Source organism: Pleurodeles waltl, chromosome 4_1 (assembly GCF_031143425.1).
Source record: "Pleurodeles waltl isolate 20211129_DDA chromosome 4_1, aPleWal1.hap1.20221129, whole genome shotgun sequence".
Taxonomy (NCBI): domain Eukaryota; kingdom Metazoa; phylum Chordata; class Amphibia; order Caudata; family Salamandridae; genus Pleurodeles; species Pleurodeles waltl.
The window spans coordinates 18,069,299-18,084,960 of NC_090442.1; the positions used below are offsets into that span (position 1 = coordinate 18,069,299).

Consider the following 15,662-nt stretch of genomic DNA (forward strand, 5'->3'; position numbering starts at 1 on the left):
ACAAACATTGATTCATATCATTAAATATTTTAAGATATCAGTCATTTAGTCCTTATACAGAATCCATCCAAACCAATAATTTACCTCACAAATCCCTGCAACAGATGTGTGCATAATAATCTTGTTTCCCCTTTTCTACCTTTACATGGTACCTGACTTTATGTTGTCGGTTTGGGGCCCAGGATGCTCCTTTGTGACTGGATGGGCATTCAGCACAGCGGGAGGAGGTGTGAGTTGTCCACAGGTGATGCAACATTTCTACCTTTCCATATTTCTTATATTCAAGTTACCTAATTTCCTGTCCTTCAACTCCCCTACTCCCCTATGTCTGCGCACTCACTCTGCAGGGTTCGGCAAAAGTCAGATAATGACCTGATAGTGTCAGGAAAGTACCCTCTCTCTTGACATGGTTACGCCCATTTGCTGTCTGATGTCAGTCTGCTAACCAACCAGAAAGCTGAGACTGCAGGAGGCCAGGCTGAGGCTGCAGCAGCAACAGCTAGTCCTAGACAGGGAGGCCTTGGCAGTTGAGAGGGAGAGGCAGGGGTTGGGGTTAGCACCCCATGGTGGCAGCAGCAGTTTCAGGGATTATAGAGTCAGGGAGGACTCCATAGATTCCAGAAACTTGCACACAAGTGTTCCCTCATACAAGGTGGGGGACGACATCTACAAGTGGTTTGGTGTACTTGAGAGGGCATGTAAAGTTCATAGGGTCCCTCAAAGGCAGTGGGCTGCTATTCTCTGGTTGTCCTTCTCTGACAAGGGGAAGGATTGACTTATCACTGTCAGAGAGGAAGATGCAGACAACTACAATATTCTAAAAACAGCACTCAGAGGGTTTTAGTCTCACCATTGAACAATACAGAATCAAGTTCAAGGAGACCAGAAAAGAGGCCTCACAGGATTGGGTTGACTTTGTGGACTGTTCTGTTAAGATTTAGAAGGCTGGTTACTTGGCAGCAAAGTGTCTGACTATGAGAGCTTGTATAATCTGTTACTGGGAGAGCATATTTTGAATAATTGTGTGTCTGACTTGTTGCACCAGTACTTGATAGACTCAGAGCTGACCTCTCCCCAAGAATTGGGAAAGAAGGCAGACAAATGGGTCAGAACAAGAGTGAACAGAAAAGCTCATACAGGGGGTGACAAGGGCAAGAAGAAGGATGGTAAGTCTAATGACAAAAGTGGAGACAAAGATAAAAGTAAAGAGTCTTCATCAGGCCCACAAAACTCTTCTGGGGTGGGTCTAAATCCTATTCTCATCACTATCAGAATAAAAAGCCTTGGTTCTACTTTGTAGAAACAAAGACCATAGGACAGGAGATAATTCTTGCCCTAAGAAAAGCACCAAACCTCCCACCACTACTACCCACACTGCTACAACTGGTGCCTGTAGCAATAACAGTGGTGGTGGGAAAACTAATACCACAAATAGTCAGTCCAAGGGTGCTGCAGGGCTCACTCTGGGAAATGTAGTGGGGTTTGTTTTATTTAGGGGAACCACTGAGTCTGTTTTAGTCTCTGATGGTGACATTGACCTTGCCACCCTTGTTGCTTGTCCCCTTAATATGGATAAGTACAAGCAACAACCCCTAATAAGTGGTGTTCAGATTCAGGCCTAGAGACACAGGAGTCAGTTGTAGGAAAGTACCATCTTGCCTGGCATGTTACCCCATTTTTACTGTATGTATGTTTTTTTTGCCTGTCTCACTGGGATCCTGCTAGCCAGGACCGCAGTGCTCGTAAGTGTGCCCTGTATGTGTTCCCTGTGTGCTGCCTAACTGTATCACTGAAGCACTGCTAACCAGAACCTCAGTGGTTATGCTCTCTCTGCTTTTAAAATTGTCACTGCAGGCTAGTGACTAATTTGACCAATTCTAATTGGCACACTGGAACACCCTTATAATTCCCTAGTATATGGTACCTAGGTACACAGGGTATTGGGGTTCCAGGAGATCCCTATAGGCTGCAGCATTTCTTTTGCCATCCATAGGGAGCTCAGACAATTCTTACACAGGCCTGCCACTGCAGCCTGAGTGAAATAACGCCAACGTTATTTCACAGCCATTTTACACTGCACTTAAGTAATTTATAAGTCACCTATATGTCTAACCCTCACTTAGTGAAGGTTAGGTGCAAAGTTACTTAGTGTGAGGGCACCCTGGCACTAGCCAAGGTGCCCCCACGTTGTTCAGCAAAAAGAACAAGTGATGGACGGAATGCTGAACAATGTCAAATATTCACCCCCAGTACAGAGATCTAGGCCTAAATCCATCGTTTTTTTTGCTGCCCATGCCATTCCAGTTTGGACCCAGCCATATGCAAATCAGTCTTGACCCTGTTCCCCATGGGAACAGTCCAGCCCGAACTGCCAGGCCAGGTCTTCCCTGGACTGGAAACAAGCATCCTGGTACCGGTTACGGGGTTTCAACCCTCATCAGCCAGGCAAGCTTGAATCCAGTGGCATGGGAGGCACAGGACCCACGTCTGGGCATACCCTTCCCACTTAGGGCAAAAAATGCAAAAAGAACAAGTGATGGACGGAATGCTGAACAATGTCAAACATTCACCCCCAGTACAGAGATCTGGGCCTAAATCCATTGTTTTTTTGCTGCCCATGCCTTTCCAGTTTGGACCTAGCCATATGCAAATCAGTCTTGACCCTGTTCCCCATGGGAACAGTCCAGCCCAAACTGCCAGGCCAGGTCTTCCCTGGACTGGAAACAAGCATCCTGGGACCGGTTTCGGGGTTTCACCCCTCATCAGCCAGGCTAGCTTGAATCCAGTGGCATGGGAAGCACAGGACCCACGTCTGGGCATACCCTTCCCACTTAGGGCAAAAAATGCAAAAAGAACAAGTGATGGACGGAATGCTGAACAATGTCAAACATTCACCCCCGGTACAGAGATCTGGGCCTAAATCCATAATTGTTTTGCTGCCCATGCCATTCCAGTTTGGACCCAGCCATATGCAAATCAGTCTTGACCCTGTTCCCCATGGGAACAGTCCAGCCTGAACTGCCAGGCCAGGTCTTCCCTGGACTGGAAACAAGCATCCTGGGACCGGTTTCGGGGTTTCACCCCTCATCAGCCAGGCTAGCTTGAATCCAGTGGCATGGGAAGCACTGGAAGCCAAGAAGAAATCTCACGTGGGTCAACGGAATCTTCCCCCTGCCAACGCAGGCACCAAACTTCTGCATCACTGGTCCTGTGGGTCCCCTCTCATCTTGAGGAGCGTGGTCCCTGGAACACAGGAGCTGGATCCAAGTGTCCCGACAGTCCAGGGGCCTTTCTGTCCAAATTTGGTGGAGGTAAATCCATGCCAGACGGTAATCCTGTGTACCGCGTGAACTGCAGCCGCTCAGGCTTCTGTGCACTTTTACAAGACTTCCTTTGTGCACAGCCTAGCCCAGGTCCCCAGCATTCCGTCCTGCATTACACAACTCACTGAGTTGGACTCTGACTTCCTGGGACCCTCTTTTGTTGTGCTGAGTCGACCGTCGTGCTCAGATCTTCTGAACGCCTGGTCAGGTGCTTCTGCGGGTGCTGTCTGCTTCTGCGTGGGCTCTGTCTGTTGCTGAGCGCCCCCTCTGTCTCCTCCTCCAAGGGGCAACCTCCTGGTCCTTCCTGGGCCCTGGCAGCACCGACAACCTTCAACCGCGACTCTTGCATCTAGCAAGGCTTGTTTGCGGTCTTTCTGCGTGGAAACAACTCTGCATCCTCCAGCACACTGGGGGACATCTTCTGACCAAAGGAGAAGTTCCTGGCACCTTCCGTTGTTGCAGAATCTTCAGCTTCTTCCACCCAGAGGCAGCCCTTTTGCACCTTCATCCAGGGTTTAGTGGGCTCCTGCCCCCCCTGGACACTTGCGTGACTCTTGGACTTGGTGCCCTTCCTTTACAGGTCCTCAGGTCCAGGAATCCCTCTTCAGTGCTTTGCAGTCAGTTGTTGTCTTTGCACAATTCCCTATCTCAACGTTACTGTTTTTCTGGGGTTGTAGGGTAACTTTACTCTTACTTTTCAGGGTCTTGGGGTGGGGTACCTTGGACACCCTGAGGCGGTCATTACAACTTTGGCGGTAAATGCCGCTTACCGCCATGCAGAAGACCGCCAACACAACGCCGCGCAAGCGGAATTCCGCCACAGCTATTATGACCCACATTTCGTAATCCGCCAAAATTCGGACACCCACACAAGTCCGCCACACCAAAGGTCAGTGACAAACTGGTGAAAACAAAACCTCCACCGTAACGCCAACAGAAATACACCCACACTATCACGACACACGAATCCACGCGTCTTTCAACCGCGGTATTCCATTGGCGGTACACACCGCCGCGCTCAAAATACACACACTCTTACAAAACACAGCCACATTGGACAATTCCAAATACACACACCTGATACACATACACACACCACTCCCACACACCATTACAATATAAAACACACACCCACATCACCCACAAACCCCCACGACCAAAAATTCCGAAAGAAGGCCAGAGAGAGATAGCACCAGCAAGAACAGCAGCATCCACAGGCACACAACACCATCACCCACAGAACTTCCACGCACCTCACACAACACACCACTACATATCAGCACACTTAACACCACACACTCCACCCCACAAATCACCTACACCACCCCATGGCACGGCAAAGACACCCCAGGTTCTCGGAGGAGGAGGTCAGGGTCATGGTGGAGGAAATCATCCAGGTAGAGCCACAGCTATTCGGAGCACAGGTGCAGCACACCTCAATAGCAAGGAAGATGGAGCTATGGCGAAGAATAGTGGACAGGGTCAACGCAGTGGGACAGCACCCAAGAAATCGGGAGGACATCAGGAAGAGGTGGAACGACCTACGGGGGAAGGTGCATTCCGTGGTCTCCAGACACCACCTTGCGGTTCAGCAGACTGGCGGCGGACCCCCACCTTCTCACCCACAACTAACAACATGGGAGGAGCAGGTCTTGGCGATACTGCATCCTGAGGGTAAGACAAATCTTAATTATTACATCCCCCACCCTACCTGCATGCCAGCACATACCCTCACCCCCAGCACCCCAACTCCTCACATATGTCCCAACATCACAAACCACACATCCCAACACCAAGCCCTGCATGCAACAACAGAGCATGGACACCCATCACTAAAGCATGCCCACTGCACATACACATACAACCCCCTAAACCATCCTCCCACAAGGTCCCACACAGGAATGCAAGCACTGGGGTAGACGGTCACCCACCCATTGCACACCATGACACACACAGATGTAATAACCATCCTTTTATACACCTGCAGGACCCCTACCCAACGTCACCGAACAGGAAGGTCCACACATGTCCACACCACCAACAGAAGAGGCCCACAGTGATGACAGCAGCTCTGTCCAACTGGATCTAGATGACCAGCCCGGGCCATCGGGGACCTCGGGACAGTCGGTTCCCCACACCCAGTCACAGGTCACTACAGAGCTTCCCCCACCTGGAAACACCAGCACAGCACCCATCCAGCGGGCCCATACCTCCGTCCCCAGGACACGTCAATCAGCAGTGTGTCCACCACTACAGGGAACCCAGGTTAACCCACCACCCCAACAACGACAGGGACCTGGGGGCAGTGGTAGTGGGCACACGGTCCAGGGGACGGAGGCCCAGGAACACTGGGGAACTGGGAGGGCTGCTGTGCGACAGGGGGCGGACAGGCCCAGGGAACCCACTCTCCACGAGGCCCTCTCCTCCATCATGGGAGCCTACCACCACTCCCAGGAGACGATGGCAACGGTACTGGCCAAGTTTCAGGTGACCCAGCGCCTGCAGGAGGAACAGTATATGGGCTTCAGGGAGGAACTCAGAACCATTAATTCTACCCTGGGCACCATCGTAGGGGTGCTAAAGGAAGTCCTCAACACCAGGAGGGACACTGTGGCACTACAAGGGGCCCCTGACACTAGCATGGACGATGAACTGTCCACCACCTCCGCCGGCGCTAGTGGACAGGATGCCCTGCCACAGGACCACCACACCAGCACCCAACCCCCTGCAGAGGGAGAACCACCCCGCAAACGGTCCCTGAGATCCAGGATAAACACAGAGCACGATGCCAAGACCCCCGCCCGGAAATGAGACCACCCTGATTGTCATCCTACTGTCCCACTTTGTCACGCTGTCCATACTTTAACTGCCCCAGCTACACTTCCTATGCCCATTTGGGCAATGCACCTGTGAGACTAATAGAGTGGACTCTGCCATGGACATTCCTCCACCATCACCCCTCACCATTTCACTCCCCCCTCCAACATTGAGCACTTAAATAAATACACTTAAAGCACAAAACAATCTGGAGTTTGTCTGTGATTTCGAAATAGTGTATTAGCAATTACAGTGACAAAATACTCTTTCAATTGTAATGTCAACATACCTATGTCACACAGCTCTAGTCCATGAGGAATCTAAGCAGATGTCACACAGTGGGACCCACATCTGTGAAATCGTAAGGGAAAGTGACAACACAGTGACCATACACTGGGTGAAAACGACACACAGTAGAGAGGTAGTAGTGTTAAAGTACATGTAGTAGGCAGGTCTGTACTCTTACCTGTGTCTCACTGGAAATATTGCTGGATCACTGAGTCCCAGTTGTTCATGTCTTCTTCCTCTGCTTCCTCGTCTTCACTGTCCACAGGCTCCACAGCTGCAACAACACCGCCATCTGGACCATCCTCCTGCAGAAAAGGTACCTGTCGTCGCAAAGCCAAGTTATGAAGCATACAGCAGGCCACGATGATCTGGCACACCTTCTTTGGTGAGTAGAATACGGATCCACCTGTCATATGGAGGCACTTGAACCTGGCCTTCAGGAGGCCGAAGGTCCACTCGATCACCCTCTTAGTTCGCCCAATGGCCTCATTGTAGCGTTCCTCTGCCCTTGTCCTGGGATTCCTCACTGGGGTCAGTAGCCATGACAGGTTGGGATAACCAGAGCCACCTGCAAATGGTAAGGGACAACTGTTAGACACGCACTAACCTGGAGGGATATCCCCAGACCCAGACAACTATTCCCAGCTGACTTGCCTCCAGGTGCTCACCTAATAGCCACACACGGTGCCTCTGGAGTTGACCCATCACATAAGGGATGCTGCTATTCCGCAGGATGTAGGCGTCATGCACTGAGCCAGGGAACTTGGCATTCACATGGGAGATGTACTGATCTGCCAAACATACCATCTGTACATTCATAGAATGATAACTTCCGGTTTCTGTACACCTGTTCACTCCTGTGGGGGGGGACCAAAGCCACATGGGTCCCATCAATGGCACCTATGATGTTGGGGATGTGTCCCAGGGCATAGAAATCACCTTTCACTGTAGGCAAATCCTCCACCTGAGGGAAAACGATGTAGCTCCGCATGTGTTTCAGAAGGGCAGACAACACTCTGGACAATACGTTGGAAAACATAGACTGGGACATCCCTGATGCTATGGCCACTGTTGTTTGAAAAGACCCACTTGCAAGGAAATGGAGCACTGACAGCACCTGCACTTGAGGGGGGATTCCTGTGGGATGTCGGATTACTGACATCAGGTCTGGCTCCAACTGGGTACACAGTTCCTGGATTGTGGCACGGTCAAGCCTGTATGTGATAATCAAATGTCGCTCCTCCATTGTCGACAGGTCCACCAACGGTCGGTACACCGGAGGATGCCGCCATCTCCTCACATGTCCCAGCGGACGGTGCCTATGAAGGACAACAGCAAGAACAGAGTCAAACAACTCAGAGGTACGTACCCAAAGTTTACCCAGAACACCAATCATACACAAAAGGTGGCCTGTATGAGTGTTGAGTATAGGCCTAGGTATGTGTGACGCAGTTGGAAATGAAGCCATGTGGGGCACTGAAATGGCGGCTGCCTGACCTCCAAAGTGGGACAATGGGATGTGAGGTAACTGCGCTGGCGTTGTACACCATTGCGGTAGGCGGTCGAAGACCGCGGCGCAATGCTGCATTGGTTAACATTGGACCCTATGGGTCCCAGGAGCCAATGACGATGTACGCCGGCGGTGACTGTACGCACCGCCACGGACATGACCGCCATTTTCTATCTTTTCAATCACTCGATACCTGATCTTCGACAGGAGATGACCTACACTGCAAGTGCTGCTGTGACCTCGGTCTGGAAGAGACAATGGCTCAAGTGTCTGGGGAAAGGGCCCCTGCCTTCACATCGGAGGAGTTGGAGAAGCTCGTGGATGGGGTCCTCCCCCAGTACACGCTACTCTACGGTCCTCCAGACAAACAGGTATGTACACAGGGAGCATGTTGTATGGGCTATGCCTGTGTGGAGAGGGCTGGATGTAAGAATGAAGGGGGGAGAGTGCTGCATGCATGAAAGACAGTGAATGCATGTGCCACATGGCAAGGCTAGGGATGGGGGCCAATCACTTTGACGGTGCAGTTGGTAATAACTTCTCTTTTTCACCTGTACATTTCATGTAGGTAAGCGCCCACCAGAAAAAAGATATTTGGCATGCCATCGCCAAGGACGTCCGGACCCTGAGGGTCTACCACAGACGGAGCACCCACTGCGGGAAAAGATGGGAGGACATTCGCCGCTGGAGCAAGAAGACGGCAGAGCCTCAGCTGGGGATGGCCTCCCAACGTATGAGGGGTGCCCGTCGCACCATGACCCCCCTGATGTTCAGGATCCTGGCAGTGGCCTACCCGGAGTTGGATGGTGCTTGAGGGCATCACAGCAGCCACAAGGTGGTGAGTACACTCTCATTCTGCTGACTTTGCGTGCAGTGGAGGGGTCTGGGTGGGGGAGGTGGGCTGTGGGTTTCACTAGGCCAGGGCGAGTTCCGTAGGCAAGGCCCCTCCGTAAGGCAGGCCATGTGGCACCCCAGCCCACCTCTGTAGAGTGACAACTACACCTAGTCATGCCCCTGTATCATCTATGTGTCCAGATGTCATCCATAGCCTTGAAGGCCATTTCCCAGGAATGGAACAGTGCAGCCCAAGAGCGTGGCGTAGTGCAGGGGGCTTCTGTGTCTGTCGTGTCCGCCAACGGTAGCGGTAATGCATGCACTTAACATGTCTTTCTTGTGTCTTCCCCCCCTTTTTGTGGTCTCCCTGTTCTTGTGTGCATTAGCATCATTAGGGTGGAGGAGCAGTGGCACCGGAGCACAAGGGAGCTGCATCCCACATGGCCCTGGAGGGCGACACTACGGAGACTGATATTCACCAGTGGGACGGAGGGCGAGGGGAGCTCCACGGCGGGGACAGGAGCTGACACCAGCGACACGGACTCGTCCTCTGATGGGAGCTCCCTTGTGGTGGCGGCAACATCTGTGCCCCCCGCATCTACAGGTACAGCCGCCACCCCCCCTACCAGCACCGCCCTCCCAGCAGCCCCTCAGCCTTTGCCCCGTGCCTGCTCACCCAGGAGGGTGGGCATCACCTTCTCCCCAGGCACCTCAGGCCCTGCCCCAGTCACCCCTGCTGCCCTCAGTGAGGAGGCCATAGACCTCCTCAGGTCCCTCACTGTTGGGCAGTCTACCATTTTGAATGCCATCCAGGGTGTAGAGAGGCAGTTGCAACAAACCAATGCATTCCTGGAGGGCATTCATTCTGGTCAGGCGGCCCTTCAGCGAGCTTTTCAGACTCTGGCCTCAGCACTGATGGCAGCCATTGTCCCCGTCTCAAACCTCCCCCCTCCAACTTCCTCCATCCCGACCCAATCCCCTGTACCTCAGCCTATCCCAAGCACACCTACAGACCAACATGCACACACCTCAACACCCAAGGGAAGCTCAGGCAAACATAAGCACCACACATCCCACAGGCACTCACGCAAGCATCACACACATGCAGACACACCAACATCCACTGCCTCCACTGTGTCCCCCTCCTCTCCGTCTCCCTCCTCCCTCCCAGTCTCGTCTACACTCACACCTGCATGCACTACCTCTACAGCCACTACGTCCCTCTCCAGCACACCCACCACCACACCCCGCTCACGTGCAGTTACCACCCCCACTACCATTCACACGTCCCCTGTGTCCTCTCCCAGTGTGTCTGTGACGCCCCCTCCCAAGATACACAAACGCAGGCACACACCCACCCAACAGTCATCCACCTCACGACAGCCTCCAGCGCATGCACCTTCACCCAAAGTCACCAAACATACACCTCCTACAACCACCACCTCTTCCTCCACTCCCAAACCCCCTCCAGCTACCCGTCCCAGTGTGTCCAAAAAACTTTTCCTGTCCAACCTTGACCTCTTTCCCACACCTCCCCCACCCCGTCCGTCTCCTAGGTCCTGAACTAGAACCTCAGCCACAACATCTCTGGGACCAGTGGTGCCTGTAGTCACCGGAATCTGGAGTGCACCGGCCACCAGGGCAGCCAGTGTGGCTGGGAGCCACAGCACAGACAGTCCCCCACCTGTGAAGCATCAGAAGTTGGCCAGTGCCCGGCGGGAGAGGGAGAAGACTCCAGCCACCAAAGCTGCTCCCAGGGGTACAGGTGGGAGTGTGGAGTCAGCTGTGACACCTTCCAAGGTGGGGAAGGGCCACAAGAAACCCGGCAAGTCTGGGAAGAGCGGCACGGTGGAGAAGACCGCCATCATCCCCGCTGCCCAGGAGGCCAGCACCAGCCCAGCTGCCCAGGAGGCCACCGCCAGCACCAGCCCATCTGGCCAGGAGGCCACCGCCAGCACCAGCCCCGCTGGACCATGAAGGACCGCCAGCAAAAGCCCCGCTGGGCCATGAAGGACCGCCGGAGACCGCCATCTCAAGCACCGCTGAACAGGGCACCGCCGCCTCAAGCACCGCTGAACAGGGCACCACCATCTTAAGCACCGCTGAACAGGGCACCGCCATCTCAAGCACCGCTGAACAGGGCACCGCCGCCTCAAGCACCGCTGAACAGGGCACCGCCGCCTCAAGCACCGCTGAACAGGGCACCGCCGCCTCAAGCACCGCTGAACAGGGCACCGCCGCCTCAAGCACTGCTGAACAAGGCACCGCCGACTCAAGCACCGCTGAACAGGGCACCGCCGCCTCAAGCACCACTGAACAGGGCACCGCTAGCCCATGAGCGGCAGGGGCACTGACGCAACTGAGTCCGTCACGGGGTGAATGATGCACTATGGGCACCATGCCCCCTCCAGAACCAGTGGAGAGATACATCCACTACCTCTGTCCTTAGCAGGATGAAGCATTACGGGCACAAAGCCCCCTCCAGAACCAGTGGAGACTGTCATCCACTACCTCTGTCCTTAGCAGGATGAAGCACTCTGGGCACCATGCCCCCTCCAGAACCAGTGGAGAGATACATCCACTACCTCTGTCCTTAGTAGGATGAAGCACTCTGGGAACCATGCCACCTCCAGAACCAGTGGAGACTGTTATCCACTTGTGAGACTGTGGCTTTGCACTCCCCAGGATTGAACAGTGGGCAACCCACCCACTGTAGAGACTTGAGAGACTGTGGCTTTGCACTCCCCAGGATTGGACAGTGGGCAACCCACCTACTGTAGAGACTTGAGAGACTGTGGCTTTGCACTCCCCAGGATTGGACAGTGGGTAACCCACCCACTGTTGAGACTTGAGAGACTGTGGCTTTGCACTCCCCAGGATATGGCAGTGGGCAACCCACCCACTGTAGAGACTTGAGAGACTGTGGCTTTGCACTCCCCAGGATATGGCAGTGGGCAACCCACCCACTGTAGAGACTTGAGAGACTGTGGCTTTGCACTCCCCAGGATTGAACAGTGGACATGTGGCCCCCTCGTGGATTTGGTGCCCCCCCTTTCCCTCCCCCTGAGGTGCCTGTTTAGTTGCTGTCTGATGCCCCTGCAGTGTTCTCTCCGTCATGGTCGGGGATCTTGTGTGGGCCTCGCCCATACCGTGGGGTCCCAGTGTTCCACGGACTTTCTTAGTGCACTACCTGGACTACTATGCTTGGTATATATTATGTATATATATATATTTCTGCCTACTTGCTTTTAATATATTACAATGGTTACACTCATTTTCTATTGTCTTTGCATTCTTCTGGAGGGTTTGGGGGGTGTAACTGTGATGTATTGATATGCATTAGTGTGTGTGTTGTAGTGGGTGAGGGTGGGGGTGGGGGTGTTGCGTGTGTGTGTCCCTGTATTTTGCCTCCCCCTCCCCTGCGTCGTAGGTGCAGTAATCACCGTGGTCTTCGCCGCCGGCGTTCGTGCTCCTGGTAGAGGAGCAGGAAGACTATCGCAGGTAGAATTTGGAGTTCCGGGTCCATGGTGTCCTCGTTCCTCGTGAAGTGCGTAGAGGTAAGCATTTTCCCTTCGAAATTCCTGTTTCAGATGTGTTTTTATCTGTGGTGAATCCGCCCTGGAAAAGGTGGCGGATTGGCCTGTCATAATAGTGTGGGCGGTACATTGTCTTCCGCCTGTCTGTTGGCGGTGACCGCCGCGCTGTTTGTTTGTACCGCCGTGGCGGTCGGAGTGTTAAAGTGGCTGTCTTTGTTGGCGGTTTCCGCCACGGTCGTAATTGCAAATTTTTTACCGCCGGCCTGTTGCGGTATTACCGCCGCTTTAACACCGTCCGCCATGGCTGTAATGAGGGCCTGAGTCTCCTGGGTAAAACCTCTGCACTACGCTTTTCTGCTGCATGAGACTACTTCCAGTTATCTGCACCTATGCCTCATCCTTGGCTTCTTCGTATACTATAGGGAACATGCAGAGAGAGAAAATTCATGCAGGAAGAGCAACAGAGCTAAAGAAGGGGGGGGGTGCTTCACTATTAGAGTCAACTGATTTCAGCCATGTACTACTATCTCATTGTGTTGTGTAATAGTTTGTTTTACTGTGAGATTAAAGCACTTCCTTCAGACATTATGGGGGTCATTCTGACCCTGGCGGTCGGCGGTGAAGCGGCGGTAAGACCGCCAACAGGCTGGCGGTCTTTTTTCATGTATTCTGACCATGTCGGTTACCGCCATGGTCAGCCGCCGCTTCACCGTTCCGACCGCCACGGCGGTAACGACCGCCGGGCTGGAGACCTGGGTCACATACCGCCGGCGGTATTCCAACCCGCCTGACCCCGGCTTACCGCCATGGATTTCATGCGGTTGGGGACCGCCATGCAATCCATGGTGGTAAGCACTATCAGTGCTAGGGAATCCCTTCCCTGGCACTGATAGGGGTCTCCCCCACCCCGACTCCCTCCCCTACCCCCACCACCACCCCTGCCACCCCCAAAAGGTTGCAGGACCCCCGTCCCCCACCCCGATCCCCAAAATATACACACACATACAGGCACGCATTCATGCACATACACCCCCCCCCCGCATTCATGCACGCATTCATGCACATACACACACACCCCTGCATTCATGCACGCATTCATGCACATACACACACACCCCCGCATTCATGCACGCATTCATGCACATACACACACACCCCCGCATTCATGCACGCATTCACACGCCCCCTCAATATACACACACGCACACCCCCATGCACGCACACAACTCACAACACCCCCCACCCCCCTTCCCTAGCGGACGATCACCTTACCTGTCCCTGGTCATCCTCCGGGAGGGAACGGGCAGCTCTGCCGACACCGACACGCCAACAGAACACCGCCACAGCGAATCACAGGTCGTGATTCGCTCGGCTGTGTTCTGTTGGCGTGGCGGTGGAGGTGGAGCTACCTCCACTTCCCCGCCTACCGCCAGTATGGCTGTTGGCGGCTCTTCGTCCGGAAACGGGCGGAGCGCTACCAACAGTCAGAATGGCCCATGCGGAAGACCGCCAGCACCGGCGGTCTTCCGTACGGCGGTCCCTCGGCGGTCTATTGAAAAGACCGCCGAGGTCAGAATGACCCCCTATGTGTCCCTCCTAATACTACCCTCCCTTTCCTTCCCCCTGAGGTGCCTGTTGTATTTCTATCTGATGCCCCTGCAGTGTTCTCTCTGTTTTGATCTATAGTGTATATATATTTTATAGTACAGTATTTTAATAGATTACAATGGTTACAATCATTTCCTTTGGTCTTTGCATTCTTCCGGAGGGTTTGGGGGGTGTAACTATAATGTATAGATATGTATTAGTGTGTGTGTTGTAGTGGGTGACGGTGGGGGTGGGGGTATTGCGTGTGTGTGTCCCTGTTTTTTCCCTCCCCCCTCCCGTGTCGTAGGTGCAGTACTCACCGTGGTCTTCACCGCCGGCATTCGTGCTCCTGGTAGAGGAGCAGGAAGACTATTGCAGGTAGAATTTGGAGTTCCGGATCCATGGCGTCCTCGTGGGGTGTGTAGAGGTGAGCGTTTTTCCTTCCGGATTCCTGTTTCCGCCGTGTTTTTATCCGCGGTGAATCCGCCCCGGAAAAGGTGGCGGATTGGCATAATAGTGTGGGCGGTACATTGTCTCCCGCCTGTCTGGTGGCGGTGACCGCCAAGCTGTTTGTTTATACCACTGTGGCGGTCGGAGTGTTAAAGTGGCTGTCTTTGTTGGCGGTTTCCGCCACGGTCGTAATTGCAAATATTTTACCGCCGGCCTGTTGGCGGTATTACCGCCGCTTTAACACCGACCGCCAGGATTGTAATGACCACCTTAGTGTTTTCCTACACTCCCAGTGACCTTCTACACACTACACTAGGCCTGGGGTCCATTCGTGGTTCGCATTCCACTTTTGGAGTATATGGTTTGTGTTGCCCCTAAGCCTATTGTCTACTATTGCATTCTATTGTGTTCTACAGTGTTTGCACTACTTTTCTAACTGTTTACTTACCTGAGTTTTGGTTGGTGTGTATATTTTGTGTATTTTACTTATCTCCTAAGGGAGTATATCCTCTGAGATACTTTTGGCATATTGTCACTAAAATAAAGTACCTTTATTTTTAGTAACTCTGAGTATTGTGTTTTCTTGTGATATAGTGCTATATGATATAAGCGGTATAGTAGGAGCTTTGCATGCCTCCTAGTTCAGCCTAAGCTGCTCTGCTATAGCTACATCTATCAGCCTAAGCTGCTAGAACACTACTAATCTACTAAAAAAGGATAACTGGACCTGGCACAAGGTATAAGTACCACAAGGTACCCACTATAAGCCAGGCCAGCCTCCTGAACCAGTGTCACCATGGTGACTGAAAAACCGGTGGCTCCTGAGCAACACCTACTTGGTGACTCACACCCACAATACTGTGAGCCACCCCATGCCTGTTGTTGATCTCAAGTGGGAGGTGGGGTGGGGTTTACTGGTCCTAAACAAGTTGTAGTGTCCATAGACCTACCAGTAGAGTGTCTATCGGGGAACGACTTGGAGACTTCAGCTTGGGCTGAAGTGGAGTTAGAGGCCCATGCAGCCATGCTGGGCATTCCTGGGCTGGGCATATCTGCTTTAACAAGGGGTCAGGCCAAAAGGCAAAGGGAACAGGGAAACCTGGATCCTGAAACTATGAACTAGGAGCTTCCAAAAAGCACAGTTAGGAAGGGTAAGAAAATTTGCCCTATCCCTCCCTCCACTGATTCCACCTTTGAGCAGGAGGAGTCAATTCCTTGGACAGAACCTACACCTGAAGACCTTCAAGCTGACACAGCTGCACTCTTAGATGCAGGGGGTCCTGCCAGGGAGGATTTAAGTGTGGCACAGCAAACCTG

The 15,662-nt window shown here is 53.1% G+C and overlaps 1 protein-coding gene across 1 annotated transcript in view; it reads right to left on the minus strand.

The window, feature by feature from the left end:
- The window catches only part of LOC138287257 (zinc finger protein 436-like), a 40,205-nt gene that overhangs the window by 8,793 nt on the left and 15,750 nt on the right, over positions 1-15,662 (minus strand). The window lies entirely within an intron of this gene.